This window comes from Coenobita brevimanus, chromosome 70 (assembly GCF_032717465.1).
Source record: "Coenobita brevimanus isolate Jiangsu-jjx chromosome 70, ASM3271746v2, whole genome shotgun sequence".
Classification (NCBI taxonomy): Eukaryota; Metazoa; Arthropoda; class Malacostraca; order Decapoda; family Coenobitidae; genus Coenobita; species Coenobita brevimanus.
Window position 1 is genome coordinate 17,411,331 of NC_137023.1, and position 19,522 is coordinate 17,430,852.

The window sequence follows — 19,522 nt, forward strand, 5'->3', positions numbered from 1 at the left end:
CACTAAGAGCAATGGAGCCCAAGGATTGCGTCAATTTCCTCAGCATTATATGCTCATCAACTGAAGTAACCCTGTCGACACAAGAGACAAAGTCTGCAGCTATTGCCACAGTGACATCCCTAAGATGGGCACCATCGTCATACCTAGATCACCAGTATGTATAACCATTGCTATTGATCTCACCATGCATACGTCGCCTCTTTTCAGAGAGTGCTGCCATGCTGACCCTCAATCGCCTCAACTCTCGTGACAACAAAGGCAGTCGATCATTCTTTGAAGGACTTAGAACATTCCAAACCCCCACCTGCAGTGCCTTACGAAGGTAAAACCCGCTCCTGGAACCTCGGGCTCGTGCGTTATCTGCACTACTGCTACGCGAATCAAAGGGAGGGTCTAGGCTAGGAGATCTCCCCAGTCATCCGGTTGCTGGGGTCCTGTAGGCTTTACCCAGCAACCGTCATTGTGGACGCCAACCCTCTCCACTCAACTAATCACCCTCCCCCATGCTTCTTACAGCATTCATCACAACAGTCACTACAGCAATTGCATTAGGAGGCTTTGCCACACTTATCCTCTGCTTATTCTCATATTTCATCCAGGTGCAAAAAGAATCTACTTACTTTTAATTACTCAAAATCTGATTCCCTCACAAATTTCTGAATGGCAAATGCCATTACATTCAATTAAATGCAGCTTGGTTCTTCATCAACACTCATTTTAGTCCTTCATTATCTCTTAATATTAACTGTGTCTTCTTTTCTTGTGACTTGTCTTGGAGAGATTACATTACTTGTTTTCTAGCAAAAACAGATTTGCAGAGGTAAGGTAGACTGAACTGATTCTGAGCATTGTTTAACATCACTTCATCGCTGACTTTGCATAGGTATCGTGTTCACACACGCATGGAGCACAACTTTCAGAGTGGAAGGTCACAATAATACACTTCTAAAGTGGGTGGTATGAAAGGCTTTTTATCTGATCACCTTTCCCCCTCTCACTGGTTGCCTATCATCCTTAATAGGCCGGATTGTTGCTTAGATTTCTATGTTCTGTTGTTATTCTTCTGGTCACTGTTCTGTTCTCTCTGCTTGCATACTTCCCCCATTATGGCTGACAAGCAGCACCTTTCTAAATTAACACTGACTCTCTTTTTCTCTCCAGCTCTTTAATGGAAGATTCATCAGTTCAGCTTTGGAGCTTCCTTCCTCAGTATGCCATTCCCATCCTCTACAATCTCCAGATTTTAGAATGCATTTTTTTTTTTTTCAAGTTTAATTTGGCACGAAAAGATCTGTAGGGACTAAGCCTTGGAATACTCCCTTGTCTTCATCATGACAAAAGCCTACTCGTATACCGACGAACACCACAGAGCTACTCTTCTTGTAAGTCTCCTTAAATGGCACAATCGCCACAAATTACCAGACACTTAATAATACGAATTGCCAATCTAACTTTGCGACTTGAACCAATCGCAAGTGTAGCGTGGCATGCTCTAAGGGATTCTTTGCTTTTTCTCCAGCTCGTCACTACTAGACATTTATTTCCACCACCCCCTACCCTATGCCTATATTACTCACCAAATGGCTGATATAATGTCTGCGCTCTCGCACGCAAACACACACACACACACACACACACACACACACACACACACACACACACACACACACACACACACACACACACACACACACACACACACACACACACACACACACACGCACACACACACGGACTTACATTTATACGCATTTTTAATTGTTTATGTGTCCGTCTTTTTATCTACCTGTCTGTCTATAGGCAGATGGATAGATAGATAGATAGATAGATAGACATTTATTTTTTTAAGGTGTAGCAGTACAGTAATCTGCGATGAACAAGAATACACCCTATTGCAGCACATTCATAACAATAATACTGCTCATATTCCATTCTTTCATTTAGAAGTGTTGAAATATAGCGAGTTTTGAAACTTGTATTTATGCTTTGCCAAAGGATTATTAACCTCACAGAGCTGTATTTACCCTCAGTTAAGAACCAGTGTTTTAGGTCAAGGAGTTTGCCGGAAGAGAACATGGTGGGGATAATAAGAACGAAAATTTTGCACGGGGTCTGTGACCAAACGAATACAGAGATTATCTTCTGTTTGATATTGTGCGAGTTCGATCCCAGGTTTCGGCATCGTAGTATTTACTTATTTAAATTTCGTTAATGTAGACTTTATTGATCTATCATACGGCATATTTACATTTTATTAAAAGAAAAAAAATCTCCGCTACTACCGTTAAATCATATACTGAAAGAGATCCTTTTAGTACATATTCGAGGCATTGGAGGAGGAAGCGGGACGTACCTTCCATTATCGGCAGACGAAAGCTTTTCAATAAAGAATTGTTATGATCCAAATTATACGCGGTAATTATCTTATATAAACGTTATCCTAGAATTGTTACAAAGAAAGAGGGTTTTCTTAGTGATTTGTGAGCGGTTGGGCAATAAAGCCAGCATGATTTCAAACTTGTAATTCCACAAAGAATTCCTAGCCCCCCCCCCCCGCCTCGTTTTCCTATGTGCTGGATTCGACTCTGTATATGATTACAACGGTGGGTATTACTGCAGAAGTGATTACATGCCGAGTGTTGTGTGTAGGAGGACTGCGGGTTACAAGAAACAACCTTTCTGTTGGAACAACCTATTAGTTTTATTCCCTGAGTTGGACACCTACAAAAAATCAAGAATACAAAAACCCATGTCTTTCTTTAAGTATGCGATCATCACTACCAATGTATAAAGTAACCCGTCCCATGTTGTGATTTGTAGGGTATGGTTTTCTACCTTCAGGTTCCGTAAAGTCAGAATAACTGTTTACCAGACAATATTCACCAGCTGTATTAGTTCTGTTGTCGTTTGTATCAATAATATCTGCTTGTGTTTATAGTATTCCAATATGTCTATCTTGACTCCTTGCTCTTCCCCGTCGCAGATTTAAAGCCTTTCTTAAAGTAGTGTGTCCCTCCAGTCACTTCACATGCGGCCCTTCTCCCTGGCCTACCTCCACTAAGCCTGCTCATGCAGTGTGTTCATATACCGGGTTAGGACACAACACTCATTTGCCAGCGGCCTTACGTTACCGACAATGAGAAGTAAGGAGAGGACGGTGTTAAAAGCACGCGGAGGAAGGGAGGCACAGAGAAGAGGATTCTTGGGGATGAGAAAGAGAAGGTGAAAATCGAAGGACGGGGAACCTAGGGAGGGGGGAAAGGGGGGCTGGGCACTAGAAAAGAAAAAAGAGAAAGAATGGGAAGAAGAAAGAGGGGCTTAGAAGAACAGATAACGGGATAGGAGATTCGGGAGGCGGAAGATAAAGATTTGTAGCCGTGAATCAGAGAGAGAGAGAGAGAAAGAGAGAATGTAAACTTCGGGGGCAGGAAATAGTGAGCTTTAAAGATCGGGGAACAGAAAGAGACAGGAAGGGCCGGAAAAGAAGGAAGAAAGAGAAAGGAAGAGGGAGAGTAAGAAACTTGGAAGAGGAGATAAAGGGCTGGAAGGTGGGTGGGCAGAGGTTGGTGGGCAGTGCAGGGATGGAGGAGGGATGAGACACATTTCAGTAATGACTGTCAAACATGGTGGCAGTCGGGTCGGATTTAATGCTCGTGTACTGATCCACTAATTTGGGGTAAAGATCTAACGCTTTATATGTGTGATTCATTACATCTTCTATATTATAAAAGGAAAGAAATATTGCAGGAAGGCGCAATATCAACTCAAAAAGATTAATACCCGGTACGTGTCCATTACATCCACTAATTTGCGGTAAGGATCTACCGTTGTATGTGTTTGCTCCTTTGTATTATAAACTATATGTCGAGAAAAGAAAGAAAAATATTTAGGATGACACAGTATTAACACATTGAGAAAAACTTAACTCGCTTGCCTTTGGTGCCAGTAATCTGGGGTAAGGATCTAACACTGAATGTTTTGGATTCATTGCCTAACACTCTGCTATATCGAAAAGGGCAAGGAAAACAATATATATTGAAATATAGTTCACACAAGAAGACAGATTTTTGTTACTGTCAACCTGCAATGGCTTCCAGTAATTTGTGTAAGGCTCTAACGTAAATGTGCTTGTCGTTTTGGATTTTTACCTTTGCTATGTCAAGTAGCCAGTTAAGAAGATATGTTTATTAACACAAGAAGATAACCAGTTCTAGTGCTGTGTGAGCTGGTAAGTGTGTTAAATGCAAATTTCCTTTGTTACATTCCAACCGTATATCTGTTATAATGTGAGAAGAACAGTAAGTTGTTGTTATTCCTGATCTAATCATTTCAGTATGGGTACAAATTCTCTGATTTACTCCAGCTACTTGCAGCGATTTTATTTTAGTTGGAAGAGACTTCTAGAAATGGGGGTTAGATATCGTCTCTTAACCCTTCAGTAGGAGAGGTCTTTCTTTATTTGAATTTAATCATCTGGAGGTAACAATAACAAATTAGAAAGCACTCAGTGAGCACATAACTCCATCAACGCCAATAAGCTTTATGATTTACTTCATTCCTCTATCCGAACGTGGATCCACCTCGAAATTTAACAAGACGAATAGTTTTACGGTCTCACATAGACAGTTAATTCAACGATCTCATTTTTTTTTTTTTTCTTAAGGCGAGGAAGAAGGAGCGAAAAGCCATGAGCCCGCAATAACAGTTCCCTCCAAGAGAAAAAAAAAAAAATACAAGAGAGAGCCAAATTCAAGATCCATTCATTTCGAGATGCCTGGACACACTGCGTTTGAAAGACTGAAGATCACAGGCAGCAGGAAATACAGACAGAGGGAGACAGTTCCAGAGTTGACCCGTTGCATAAATGAAGGACTGGGAGTAACGGTTAACTCTTGCATTAGAGAGTTGGACAGAAAAGGGATGAGTGTTTGCTGCTAGAAGGGTATTACGTGCCCGTCGTAGAGGTGGAGGAATGCATGCAGACAGTTCAGAGAAGCAGTGACCATTAAAGTAGTGATACAAAAGAGATAAAGATGCAACAGTGTGGCGAAGAGACAGAGGTTGAAGGGAGTCAGTAAAAGGAGGAGAGTTAATGAGACGAAAAGCCTTTGACTCCACCCTGTTGAGAAGACCTGTATGTGGGGAACCTCCCTACACATGAGAGTTGTACTCCACGCAGAGGCTGAAAAAAAACCTGTATAGAGTCAACAATTGTGCAGGGGTAAAGAAAGAACGGAGTCGGCTTAGCACACCCAATCTCTTAGAAGCAGATTTTACAAGAGATGTAATATGATCTTTCCAAGATAAGTCCCGAGTTAATGAAACCCCAAGCATGTTCAAGGATGATCCAGGATTAAGTTGAATATCATTAAACATTAGTGGGTATACCTGTGGAAGATTTTGATGGGTTGATAGGTGTAAGAACTGAGTCTTAGATGCATTAAAAACAAGATTATTTTTACTCCAGTCAGAGATACGAGCCAAGTCAGACATTAGGTTTCCCATAGCCTCAACCCTTGTTTGTTGAAGTAACTGTTGAGATGGGCGTTGTGGGAACCGAATGGAAAGGTGAAGGGTGGAGTCATCAGCGTATGAGTGGATAAGGTTAGATGTACAGCTTAGAAGGTCATTGATGAATAAAAGGAAGAGGGTTGGTGATAGGACAGAGCCCTGAGGAACACCACTGTTGATAGATCTAGGAGAAGAACAATGGCCGTCTACAACAGCGGCTATAGAACGACCAAAAAGGAAGCTAGCGATGAAGGCACAAATAGAAGGATAGAAACCGTAAGAAGGCAGTTTGGAAATTAAAGATTTATGCCAGACTCGATCGAAAGCCTTTGAGATGTCAAGTGCAATGGCAAAGCTTTCGCCAAAGTCCCGAAAGGAGGATGACCAGGAGTCTGAAAGGTAGGTGGGAAGATCGCCAGTGGAGCGTCCCTGACGGAACCCATACTGACAATCAGAAAGAAGGTTGTGATAGAAAAGATGCCTTAAAATTTTTCTATTGAGAATTGACTCGAAAACTTTTGAAATACAGGATGTTAAAGCAATTGGACGATAGTTGGAGGGTTGGGAGTGGTCACCCTTCTTTGGGACTGGCTGAATGAGAGCAAACTTCCAGCAAGAAGGAAAGGTACAAGTTGACAGACAAAGGTGAAAGAGTTTACCTAGGCAGGGTGTAAGCACAGAAGCACAGTTCTTGAGAACAACAGGAAGGACTCCATCAGGCCCATATGCCTTGTTAGTATTGAGACCAGTAATGGCAGAAAATACATCAGCTGAAGAAATTTTAATGGCAGACATGAGGAAGTCAGAGGCAGGAAGTGATGGAGGAACAGCACCGGAATCGTCTAAGGTCGAATTGGAGGAGAAAGTCTGTGCGAAGAGATCTGCTTTATCAGTAGAAGAAATAGCTACAGAACCATCAGAGTAGAAAAGAGGAGGGAAGGATGATGAGGTAAAGTTGTTAGAATGGTTTTTGGCAAGATGCCAGAAGGAGCGGGAAGAAATCAAGTTGGAGAGTTGAGAGCATATAGTACGGATGAAATTATTTTTAGCAGAGCGAAGAACAGACTTAGCTCGATTCCGGGCAGAAACGTAAAGATGATGTGATCCAAGGGTGGGTTGGCTCCGGTACCTTTTGTAGGCCCTCTCCTTGTTGTGGACAGCATTAGAACAAGCGTGTTTAAATCAAGGCTATCTTGCGTTAGTCAAAGGATATGAGAAAGGAATGTATGCTTCCATGCCTGAGAGAATAACCTCTGTAATGCGCAAGGCACAATCAGATGGCTTCCGGCCATGGAAGCAATAATCATTCCAGGGAAAATCAAAGAAGTACTGCCTGAGGGCCTCCCAATCCGCGGCTCCAAAATGCCACAGACGACGTTTCCCTGGAGGGTCCACAGGCTGTACCGAAGTGATAGGACAGGTTAAGGTGATAAGGTTGTGATCGGAGGAGCCCAATGGAGAGAAAAGATTAACAGCGTAAGCAGAAGGATTAGTTGTAAGGAAGAGGTCAAGTATGTTGGAACTCACTCCAAGGAGGACTGGGATACAGGTAGGGTGATGTACAAGCCGCTCTAGGTTCACAGACTACACACACATCCAAAGCCACTCCAACACTATAATTACACTTACAAGCACTTCTCACCCTACATACAATATCTACTAGACAGCCTAAGGCACTTGGTACAGATACATTGGGTGTATCGTCCCCACTTCGGTCGGGATAGGCCGGTCCAGCAGTGGACACTGCAGAGATATCTATCTGTCTATTTATCTCCCTATCTCTCTTTCTCTCTCTTTCTCTCTCTCTCTCTCTCTCTCTCTTTATATATATATATATATATATATATATATATATATATATACACTTGACATTTGGGCCGGGAGGGGGTTGATGATAGCCAATATCCTCTTCAGGCACAAGATAATCCACAGGTATACATGGCGAGTGATGAGAAGGGTGGGTGGTGAAATGAATGAAAGGAAGGCAATGATTGATTATGTGTGTGTGGATGAAAGGATGCGAAGATGTGTAATGGATGCAAGAGCTTATAGAGGTTGGGAGAGTGGACTTTCTGACCACTACTTGGTGGTGGTCAGAATCGAGATCCAAGTAAGATGGAGAAATAGAAGAAGGGAAGGACGGGAAGAAGGAGTTGTTGCAAGGAGAGTGGAAAGGTTACAAGAGGATGAGAAAAAGGCAGAATATAAGAGAGAAGTGGAGGAACGATTGGGTAAATATAAATTGGAGCAGATGAGGGACGTGGAAGGTGTGTGCAGGATACTCACAGAAGAAATATGTGCAGCATGTGATGTGGTGTGTGGAGTGAAGAGAAGACGGAGGGAGGTGCAAGGAACATGTGGTGGTGGAATGAGGAGGTGAGACAGGCTGTGACACAAAAGAAGAAAGCATACAATGAATGGATGAGAAATAGGGGCTTGGAAGAAGTTGAGAGGTGGAAGAGAGAGTTATATGTAGAAAGGAAGAGAGAGGTGAAAAGATTAGTAAGAGAGAATAAGAAGAGAGTGGATTTTTTTTTTTTTTTTTAATAACAGAACGGAGGAAGGAAAAACAAATGGGGAAAAAAAAAATAATCCATACACCAGACTACTGGTGTCCTCCATTCATAAAATATCTGTAACAGTTAGACTTGAACAGTTGTGGGTTGAAATTTGGAGAAAAACAACTCTGGGGAAGCGAGTTCCAGAGAGATGCAGTTCTGGGAATGAAAGAATTCTGATAGGCAGAAGTTCTGCAATATGGTTGAGTGACATTCCAGTCATGAGCGCTACCAGATGCCCGTGTAGCACGAGGGAAGGCATGGAGAGGCGGCACCATGGACGCAACCTCGTCTGAGCACTTGCCAAAAAAATATCTGTAAAATAATGCAAGGGAGGCAACATTCCTTCTTACTTGCAGGGGAGGTAGTTTATATGTAATGGCAGGGTTGTTAATGATTCTAACAGCTTTATTCTGAATTTTGTCCAGTTGTCTCAATGCAACCTCTCCACAACCATTCCACAAGGGTGAGCAATATTCAAGCTGAGAGCGCACATGACTCTTATAAATTATAGCTAACTGTTCATCGTTGAAGAAGTTACGGACTCTGTACAATAATCCAAGTTTCTTTGAGGCAGCCTTAGCAAGTGATCTGACATGAGAGGTCCAGCTGAGGGCACTGTTAAGTGAGACACCAAGAATTTCAATACTTTTGGAGATGGGAATATTAGTAGCAGTGAAGGTAATGTACGAATCTGGCAATATCTGTCTATTAGTAAACTGTATATATTTAGTTTTACTAGCATTAAAAGAGACAAGGTTGTTTTGTCCCCATTCACTGATTGTAGCTAGATCTTGATTTATGGAGATGGCTGTACTGAGTTGAGAGGTAGAGATATTAGACTTTGTAAATGGATGTCTGAGTGTGAATGAACTATGTAGTGTTGAGTCATCTGCATATGAGTGAACGGGGTTGTGAGTGACAGATAAGAGATCATTAATATGAACCAGAAATAGGGTTGGCGCCAGAACTGATCCCTGCGGCACGCCGGCATTAATTGAGTGGAAATTCGAATATACATCATCTACTTTTACTCTTATTTTCCTGTCACTAAGATAAGAAGAAATCAAAGGAACAAAAGACGTTAGTCCATAGCAAGGGAGTTTGGACAGCAGGGAACGGTGCCATACTCTGTGATGAGGAATTCGGAAGGAATTTGAGTGTAAAGTGGAGGGACTGTAAGAAAATGTTCTGGAAAGAGGTGAAGAGAGTAAGACAGGGTGGCAGTGAAGTTAGCAGGGGAGTGAAAGATAAAAATGGTAGATTACTAGTGGAGAAGAGAGAAAAAGTGACCAGATGGAGAGAACACTTTATGGAATTGTTGAATATAGAAGATGGAAGTAAAGCAAGTATAAGTGGCTTGGGAATGGCTGGGAGAAGGAGGGAGGTGAGAAGACAGGAAGAAATCAGTAGGACAGAAGTTGTGGAAGCATTGAAGAAATCAAATTTGGGGAAAGCCCCCGGAATTGATGGAGTGTGTGGTGAAATGCTGAAGCATGGGGGAGAGAGTAGCAGAATGGGTGTGGAAGATATGCAGATTGGCCTGGGAGGAAGGTAGAGTCCCGGGGGATTGGAAGTCAGGTATAATTATTCCCTTGTACAAAGGAAAAGGGGAAAAAGAAGTGTGTGGTAATCATGGGGGCATTTTTCTTCTTAGTGTAATAGGAAAAGTGTATGGTAGGATACTTATTGACAGAGTTAGAGAAATAACAAAGAAATTAGTTGGAGAAGAACAGGGAGGATTTAGGAAGGGAAGAGGTTGTGTAGATCAGATATTCATTCTTAGATCTTTAGTGGAAAAGTTTCTAGAGAAGGGAAAGAAGTTGTATGCGACTTTCATGGATTTGGAGAAAGCATATGACATGGTGGATAGACAAGGATTGTGGAAAGTATTAAGAATATATGGAGTAGATGGGAAGTTGTTGAATGCCGTGAAGAATATGTATGATGGTGCTAAGGACACAGTGCATGTGGATGGTGAACTAAGTGAATTTTTCTCTTTGAAAGTTGGGTTGAAACAGGGATGTGTCATGTCTCCATGGTTGTTCAATCTGTACAAGGATGGGGTAATAAAAGAGGTTCAAGGTAGGGCAGGGGATGCTGGAGTGGCCCTAGTGAGAGAGAGTAGTGTTTGGAAACTCCCTGTACTGTTGTTTGCAGATGATACTGTGTTGTAGAGTGAAGACGAAGGGGAGCTGCAAGGCTTTGTGGATGAGTTTGGGAGAGAGTGTAAGAAACGGAATCTAAAGGTGAATGTAGGGAGGAGAAAAGTGATGGTCTTTGAGAGAGGTGAAATCAGTTAATGTACAGTGAGGTTGCATGTTGAGAAAATGGAATATGTGTGTACGTTTAAGTACTTGAAGAGTGTGATGAGTAAAGATGGAAGTTTGAAGGGTGAAGTGCTTAAAAAGGTACAACAAGGAAGAAAGGTTGCTGGTTCTTTGAAAGCAGTGATAAGAAACAGGGAAGTGAGCATGGAAGTGAAAAAGTTACTACATAACAGTAGTGTGATACCAACTCTAACGTATGGAAGTGAAGCTTCGACTTTGTTGGAAGGATACAAGAGTGTGAGCAGTGGAAATGAGTAATTTAATTAAGAGGAGCCTGTGGAGTCATATGGAGAGACAGGCTGACGAATGAGGATATAAAGAAGCGTTGTGGTGTGGATGTGGATGGATTAGGAAGCGTTAGGAGGAACACAGTGAAGTGGTTTGGCCATGTGCAGAAGATGGAGGGTGAGAGACTGACGAGGAGTGTGTATGTGAGTGAGGTGGAGGGGGTGAAAGGGAGGGGTAAGCCGAGGATGAGATGGAGGGATGGGGTGGAGAGGTATATGAAAGAGGGGGTGTGAGTTGGGAGCAGGGCAGTGAAATGGCGGGGGACAGGGTGACGTGGAGGCGATTTGTTTGTGGCCACCCCGTACGGGATTGAGGCTTGTGGCAGTATATATATATATATATATATATATATATATATATATATATATATATATATATATATATATATATATATTCCTTCCAAATTCCTCATCTACTCTCTTCTATTTCTCTCTTTCTAACCTTTTCACCTCTGTTGTCTTCATATAACTCTCTTTTCCGCCTTTCATCTTCCTCCATGCCTCTGCTTCCCATCCAGTCAATAATAGTGTCCTTCTTTTCCACCTCTTCGTTCCTCCATTCTATTCCTTGCACCCTCCTTTGTCTTCTCTTCACCCCACACACCACCTTGTATGCTGCACAGATTTCTTTTGTGAATAACCTGAATATGCCTTCCAGCTCCCCCACCTGCTCCAAATCATATTTATCCAATCGCTTCTCCACTTGGCTCTTATATTCTGCCTTTTCTTTATCCTTTCTACTCCTTTTGTGTTGACTGCCTCCTCCTTCCCCTGATCTCCTTCGATTTATCCATCACATTTGTACCTTGACTTTCACCACCACCAAGTGGTGGTCAGAGAGTTCATTTCCCCAACCTTTGTATGCTCTCACATCCAGCACATACCTTCTCATTGTGTAATCCACACACACACACACACACATAGTCAGTAAATGCCTTCCGTTCATTCTTGAATCCACACATCCACATAGTTAGTCATTGCCTTCTGTTCATTCTCAAATCCACACACACACATATAGTCAGTCATTACCATTCCGTTCACTCAATTCACCACCCAGCCTTCTCATCGTTGGCCATTATTCCTGTGGATCATTTTGTGCCTAAAGAAGGTATTGGCTATCACCAGCCCCCCTTCCACACAAATGTCCACTAGAGTACTGCCATTCCCATACACTTCTGCAGGCAAACCCCACTCACCATCTGCTTCATCCACTCTCACATTCCCTACTTTTCCATTCATATCTCCAATCAAAAATACTACCCCACTCCTCTCAAAATCATTAATGCATGTTTCCACATTTGGCCAGAACTCTTCATTCACCCTGCATGCATGGTATTCTGTTGGAGCATATACACACACAATTGTCCACGCTTATATTCCTACTTTCAATCTTACCGACACAAGCCTCGAATTAACTGATCCATAATCTCTTATAGTCTCATTCCACATCTTGCATACAACAATACATACACCCTCCTTTACTCTCTCATTCTCATCTTTTTTCACACATATATCCAATCCATAATCTCACTCTCACACTGTCCCCTTACCATTTGGTCTCAGTTAACCCACATATGTCCACTTTTGCATCATCAAGCGTTTGGACAATCCCTCTTTCACCTGATCATTTGCACTCCTCACATTTCACGTTGAATTTTGCATCATGTCCTCTGTCCGGTCCTTGGTCGTCACCTGTTGGTCAGTAATGGTCTAAGGCATTTTGTCTGCCTTTTTAGTTTGTTGTTTTCCGGAAAGGGGAACAAACCCTCCGCCAACCCACCGTTGACACGTAGGGAACACGTTTGGGTTGAGAACAGCATAAAGTTACCACCCAGCACTTAAAATAATTTCCTGGGTTACAGAAAATCGGGTGGCTTTACACAGGATGATAACCTTAATGGTTTTCTGTAATCCAGGAAACCATTGACAATGCTGGATGGTAAACATATAACCGGTTCGTACGTGTTTTCTACGTGTAAAAAAGTGGATTGGGGGACGGTTAGAGCCCCTCCCCCTAAAACAACTAGCTCAAAGCAAACGGCCATCCCTTACGGGATTTTTGCTTCTAGCAATAGATACTGTTGATAGATTACAGCTCAATAATCCGTTTGTGCTTATTTCATTTCCTTCTAGTATAGTCCATGTGCGCGATTTTGTTTACCTTCAGTATAAGGTACATCATGAGCTGTTGAAAAAAAATTATAATTTACTTAGCATATGCTTATAATATATTCATTCATTCATTGCCAGACGCCATGTATCCCAAACGGGGTGACCAAGGGCTTAGAGTTATTGTTTTACAGGGAGGGGCACTAATCCTCCACCAACCCCACTTGACACGTAGGGATGCCAACAGCATCTGGTGTTCCCAGGCGGTCACCCATCCAAGTACTAACCAGACCCAACGTTGCTTAACTTCGCTGATCGGACGGGAAGCGGTGTACTCAACGTGGTATGGCCGTTGGCATATATATATATATATATATATATATATATATATAAAGTGTGTGTGTGTGTGTGTGTGTGTGTGTGAGTTTATTTGTCCTTTATGTTATCCTTGGGCTTATTTGACCTAGGGAAACCACATTTTGCCCGAGGGTAGATCTCCACTCCGAGTCGGCTTTAGGTAGGGTGGGAAAAATAAAGATCCTTTTCTATACCGGAAAATGTTTTAATTGACCCCCTTGTACTCTGTGTTATTATAACCATGACGGGTTATTGGAGTCGTCGGTGTAAATAAGGCGGTCGTGTACATGAGTTGGTAGCGTAGGTGGGAGAGAGATGTGGCAGTATGATTGGCACTGGGTAGGTGGGTGTGTGGTGAAGGTAAGAGGGTGAAGCATGTAAGGGCTTGGCACAAGTGAGGAGAAGAACACTCTTCAGGTAGACCTCCAAGTACACAGGGTTTTAGTCAGTGTGGGAATAGTCAAGATCCTGTTTACACCCGTACTAGGGTGTAAATATTGATTTTGGCTTCGTAGTTTGCTTTTACCATAATAATGGCATCTTGGAGTGGGTACTTTACCGGTAGGTGGGAGAGTCGTGCAATTGTGTGGGTGGTGTAAGGGAGTGGACGGTGTAGATGGCAGGGTGATGTAGGCGGGTGGTTGGTGTCGGTGGGAGGGTGGTTTAGGCGGGTGGACTGTGAAGGTGGGAAGGTGGTGTAGTGGAGAAGGTGATGTAGGTGGGTGGGCGGTGCAGGTGGGAGAGTGGCGTAAGAGGGTTGGTGGTACAAGTGGATGGGTGACGTAGGTGGGTGGATGGCGGAGGAGGATGAACGGTGTAGTTGGATGGGCGATGTAAGTGGGTGGGTGATGTAGGTGGATAGGTGGTTTAGCTTTTTGAGCAACGATAGAGTTACTAATATTGGCTGTGGTAATGATAGTTGCAGTGATGATAAAAGTTGTGCTTCTGGTGGTAATAGGGATAACAGTGGTAGTGATGATGATGGGATCACAGTGACTGTTGTAGTTGTAATGATGTTAATAGCAGTGAACTTGGTGGAATTAATGTTGGTATATTATCGGTCAGATGATCTGAAAGATATGAAGAACGCATATAAGACACTGCTTGGTGGACATGACATAAATTTAGTGCACTAGTTGCAAATAACCCGGGTATATACCTAATGTCTCTCTCTCTCTCTCTCTCTCTCGCTATGTCTGCCCTTTCCTCTCGTCCTTCCTTCCTCTTCTGTCTTTTTTTTCCTTCATCCTTTCCTCTTCCTTCTGACAGTGAGTGACTCTGTTCTGAGTGACAAGGCAACTACCTTCCTGAACACCAGGAAACCATTTACTACGCTGGGTGGTAACCATATAACCAAATTATGGCACATGGTGGTTTAATGGATAATTAAGGCGCTCCAATCGGACTGAGCCTGGGTAGGTTTATATCCAATGGACGGTTGGGGTTTAATGCTCACATAATGCCACTCAGGGATGAATGAGGCTGGTCACTCTCATCTTAAATGTCAGGACCAACTTGCCTAACCGCGGGCTCCTCCACTACTCATGGGGCAACATATGACTGGATAATAGATGGATGGAAAAAAAAAAAAAAAAAAAAAAGTAATCACTCCAATATCTGGAGTAATTGAGCCATCGGTAGGTTCGGTTATTGGTTTCGTCCGGATATTGGGCCCCAGCTTATGGACTTGTACTTATGGACCCTAACTCAGAGAAACACCTATACAACTCCCTCTGGACATGCATAGCACTTATTTAACACCCAAATCACATCAATAAGGCACATAAATGACTGAAATAAATGCAAAAGAAACATAAAATGAGGGTTTAGAAGTATGTTCATACATTAATATATATATATATATATATATATATATATATATATATATACTATATATGTATATATATATAGATAGATAGATAGATAGATATAGATATAGATATATATATATAATATAAATATATGGATATATGTATATGTATATAGATAGATAGATATATTGAATATTCAACTACTCAACTGGCAGCCCGCGGCCCAAATCCGGCCCTTGACTTCTTTTTCATTGGCCCTTTGACAGACTCGGAAGAATGCAAATAAAAAAATAAAAAAATAAATATACACACAAAACACTGATTTGCATTTTTCTTTGTGTAATTACCGGAAAATGTAAAAGTAAACTTTATATAAATTTTTCGTTTCGAGCTATGAATACCGTAAGTGTTTAGATAGAAGAAAAAATGGCCATAAACCGGCCCTACTCCTAAAGTACTTGAATAGCCTTTCATCAATCAATCAATCATTTCCTGTGACACCCCACGGGATGCATAGGGCCTCAATGAACTCTCCACCAATATTTGTCTCTTGCCATCTCCTTCAGGTCCCACCAACACTCCTCTCCTGCTTCTCTTTTCATTGTCCCCAACCATGTTTCCCTCGGATACCTCTTCTTCCCCTAGCAGTCCACTCTGGCACATCCTGTATTAGACTACCTTCTTTTTTATATATGTGCACCAGCCACTTCCAGCAAGACAGTCTCACATATTCATTAACTTGTTCCACTTTCGTAATGTCCCTTGCTCTTGCATTTGTAACTCTGTCTTGCCACTTTACCCCATGAATCCTTCTCAGTATTTTATTCTTAAATCCTAATACTTTCTGATCTGTTGCAATTGTAATGTACCATGACTCATGCCCATAAATTAAAATTGGTCCAACCATGGACTTGTAAACTTTCACTTTACTATGTACCGAAAGCATATTATTATTCCAAACAGATTTCAGCATTCCAACAGCTCGCCAAGCCTGTCTAATCCTCTCCTCAATTTCATTGTTTAATGATCCATTAGATGATACCTATATATATATATATATATATATATATATATATATATATATATATATATATATATATCTGTTGCCAGACCCCTTAATCCCGTACGGGGTTGCCGCAAACAAATCGCCTCAACGTCGCCCTGTCCCCCGCCATTTCACTGCCCTGCTCCCAGCTCGTACTCCCCTCTCTCATATACCTCTCCACTCCATCCCTCCATCTCATCCTCGGCCTTCCACTCCCTCTCCCTCCCTCCACGTCACTCACATACACTCTCCTCGTCAGTCTCTCACCCTCCATCCTCTCCACATTGCCAAACCTCCTCAGTGTGTTCCTCGTAACGCTTCCTATCACATCCACATCCACACCACAATGCTCATTTATATCCTCATTTGTCAGCCTGTCTCTCCATGTTACTCTACAGGCTCCTCTTAAATAACACATTTCCACTACTCTCATTCTTGACGTGTGTCTTTCCAACAAAGTCCAAGCTTCACTTCCATACGTTAGAGTTGGTATCACAATACTGTCATGTAGTAACTTTTTCACTTCCATGCTCACTTCCCTGTTTCTTATCACTGCTTTCAAGGAACCAACAACCTTTCTTCCTTGTGTACCCATTCAAGCACTTCACCCTCCAAACTTCCATCCTTACTCACCCACTCCCCACATACTTAAACGTACTCACATTTTCCATTTCCTCACCATCCAACCTCACTGTACATTCACTGACTTCACCTCTCTCAAAGACCATCACTTTACTCTTCCCTACATTCGCCTTTAGATTCCGTTTCATACACTCTCTCCCAAACTCATCCACCAAGCCTTGCAGCTCCCCTTCGTCTTCACTTTAGAACACAGTATCATCTGCAAACAACAGTATAGGGAGTTTCCAAACACTACCCTCTCTCACCAGGGCCACTCCGTCATCCACTGCCCTACCTTTTACCTCCTTTATTACCCCATCCATGTACAGATTGAACAACCATGGAGACATGACACATCATTGTTTCAACCCAACCTTCAAAGAGAAAAATTCACTCAGTTCACCATCCACGTGCATTGCAGCCTTAGCACCATCATACATACTCTTCACAGCATTCAACAACTTCCCATCTACTCCATACATTCTTAATACTTTCCACAAACTTTGTGTATCCACCATGTCATATAATTTCTCCAAATCCATAAAGGCGGCATACAACTTCTTTCCCTTCTCTAGAAACTTTTCCACTAAAGATCTTAGAATGAATATCTGATCTACACAACCTTTTCTCTTCTTAAAGCCTCCCTGTTCTTCTCCAACTAATTCCTCTGTTACTTCCATAGCTCTGTCAATAAGCATCTTACCATATACTTTTCCTATGACGCTAAGCAGACAAATGTCCCTATGATTACCACACACTTCTTTTTCTGCTATTCCTTTGTACAGGGAAATAATTATACCTGACTTCCAATCCTCCGGGACTCTACCTTCCTCCCAGGCCAATCTGCACATCTTTCACATCCATTCTACTACTATCACTCCCCCATGCTTCAGCATTTCACCACACACTCCATCAATTCCTGGGGCTTTTCCCAGTTTGACTTTCTTCATTGCCTCCACAACTTCTATCCTACTGATTTCTTCCTGTCTTCTCACCTCCCTCCTCTCCTTCTCCCAGCCATTCCCCAGCCACTTATACTCGCATTTCTTCCATTCTCTATGTTCAACAATTTCTTAAAATGTTCTCTCTATCTGCACACTTTTTCTCCCTTCTCCACTAGTAATCTACCATTTTTATCTTTCACTCCCCTACTAACTTCACTGCCACCTTGTCTTACTCTCTTCACCTCTTTCCAGAACATTTTCTTACAGTCTCTCCACTTTACACTCAAATTCCTTCCAAATTCCCCATCCACTCTCTTCTTACTCTCTGTTACTAATCTTTTCACCTCTCTCTTCCTTTCAACATATAGCTCTCTCTTCCGCCCCTCAACTTCTTCCACACCCCTATTTCTCATCCACTCAATACATGCTTGCTTCTTTTGTGCCACAGCCTGTCTCACCTCTTCATTCCACCTCGCTGTTCCATGCACCCCCTTCTGCCTTCTCTTCACCCCACACACCACATCACATGCTGCACATATTTCTTCTGTGTATATCTTGCACACACCTTCCACGTCCCCCATCTGCTCCAATTCATATTTACCCAATCGTTCCTCTACTTCTTTCTTATACACTGCCTTTTTCTCATCCTCTTGTAACCTTTCCACTCTCCTTGCAACTACTTACTCCTCCCGTCCTTCCCTTCTACCATTTCTCCATCTTACTTGGATCTTGATTCTGGCCATCACCTAATAGTGGTCAGAAAGTCCACTCTCCCAACCTCTACAAGCTCTTGCATCCATTACACATCTTTGCATCCTTTCATATATATATATATATATATATATATATATATATATACAGTATATGTACAGGTGTAAAAAAAAATATCGTTACTCAAGGGTCCTATAGATACGTAACGAACACTACGATGGCTGCTGTTTCCGAATGGTTGATACATTCATACAGGCATTTATTACTTCAAACACAGGAAATGCCACTTGTATCCCATGCATAACCAGCATTGTTGGATATGCAAGGGTACCAACAGTATCCTAACCCCCTGTCTGTTTTTCCTAAACCATCGTCGTTTGTCATATTGTTTAGCACAACGTCGTAACGATACTTCTCTGTACAGTTGTACATCCATCATTCGATCCTGTGTCGCCCCATGAGGTGCGTAGGAACCCGGGGCTAGGCAAGTTCATTCTGACATTAAAAATGTGAGTGACCAGCCTCACTCATCCCTGAATGGCATTACGTGAGCAATAAACCCCAACCACCTTTTGGATAAAAACCTACACAGGCTGAATCCGATTGGAGCACCTTAATTGCCCTCTAAACCACCAGGCGCCATAATTTGGATATATGGTTACCACCCAGCGTAGTAAATGGTTTCCTGGTGTACAGGAAACCATTTGGCTTGTCTCTCAGTGTAGACTTATCCATAGGCAGATGGTAGAGGAAAGAATTAAGGAAAGAAAGACAGAAGAGGGAGTGTAAGGTCACCCGCAGCCAGAAGAAAAAGAGTGATATATATATATATATATATATATATATATATATATATATATATATATATATATATATATATATATATATATATACTTGACAGGTTGATGAAAAGATAGGTAAAATGGATACACGGATATACTTACAGACTGAGTTTTAGGTAATCTAATTTCCATATCTAGGCTCATTGTTCAGCACAGTCGATTTACTTTATGTTAGTGGTTGTTTTAAAAAAGTACAAAAGTTTTAACGTTTTTCCTAATGGATATTAATATATTTTGCACCTTAAAAAATCTTTCTTTTACGTTAGTACTTCTATATTTATACACAGCGGAAGTTGAATGAAGTGGTTGCCTATTAGAAATATAATCGATGGTTTGGTTTCCCTAGCTCATGTCTCTACCAACATGGCATATTGCCATGTTTGTAAAAACATACAC

At 41.9% G+C, this 19,522-nt stretch overlaps 1 non-coding gene across 1 annotated transcript; it reads right to left on the bottom strand.

Annotated features, from left to right (window-relative positions):
• Window positions 1-13,033: 13,033 nt before the first annotated feature.
• LOC145406485 (5S ribosomal RNA) lies at window positions 13,034-13,152 on the bottom strand. The gene has a single exon (XR_013898528.1). It is a non-coding gene; the product is annotated as a 5S ribosomal RNA (ribosomal RNA).
• Window positions 13,153-19,522: the final 6,370 nt, after the last annotated feature.